This window comes from Etheostoma spectabile, chromosome 12, assembly GCF_008692095.1.
Source record: "Etheostoma spectabile isolate EspeVRDwgs_2016 chromosome 12, UIUC_Espe_1.0, whole genome shotgun sequence".
NCBI lineage: Eukaryota > Metazoa > Chordata > Actinopteri > Perciformes > Percidae > Etheostoma > Etheostoma spectabile.
Genome location: NC_045744.1, coordinates 29837153 through 29837817, shown reverse-complemented (window position 1 = coordinate 29837817; position 665 = coordinate 29837153). Strand labels below are relative to the sequence as shown.

The 665-nt window shown below is 37.9% G+C and overlaps 1 long non-coding RNA gene across 1 annotated transcript in view; it reads left to right on the top strand.

The window, feature by feature from the left end:
• Positions 1–18, top strand: part of LOC116699190 (uncharacterized) — an 18067-nt gene extending 18049 nt beyond the window's left edge. The window contains exon 4 of the long non-coding RNA XR_004334389.1: positions 8–18. This is a non-coding gene — a long non-coding RNA (uncharacterized LOC116699190). The remainder of the gene's footprint in view (positions 1–7) is intronic.
• Positions 19–665: the final 647 nt, after the last annotated feature.

Genomic DNA, 665 nt, shown 5'->3' with positions numbered 1-665 from the left:
ATTCAAGCTACAAAGGTAAAAGCGTTAATTCAGCATAAATGAAGACATGTTAGTCATGCATTGAGTTTGTTGTTATAAGTATAAAGTTTGTTGTTTGTTGCATTAAGTTGTTTTGCAATACTTTTGTTTTATGATATAAAATAATCTGGTATATTTTGTTATAATCCAGCTCTCCTAAATGTGTTTAAAATTGATGGATAGGGATGCTGCCTGTGTCTGGTTCCAGTCTCTTTCACCCCCACTGATCTTTTCCTGAACTGAGGGTCATAAACCCACAGTCACATTCCAATTGAAAGATAACGAAAAGGCACACACACACACACCACTGTGGCCAAGAGACCCCACCCTTTGTGAATAAGACCAGGGGGTCCAGGAGCAGAGAGTCAGACAAATTTGGGGAAGAGCCGGGTTAGGTTGACTCTGTATTTGTCTCTAGGATATCCTATGTAATAAAATGGATTAACACATCCACATCTGAGATTTTGACTACTAAGTGACCGAACCCTGAGAATGGAGCAGGATTTAGCTCCAACAATAGGTAATAAACTATTATCAACTAATATCCATCTATCAACAGTAAATATTTTATTCCTTTGGAAGTTGTTCTTAGGTTACATTTTGAATACAAAACGTGCAGTGAAGGAGAGATGCCACACATCCTTCCT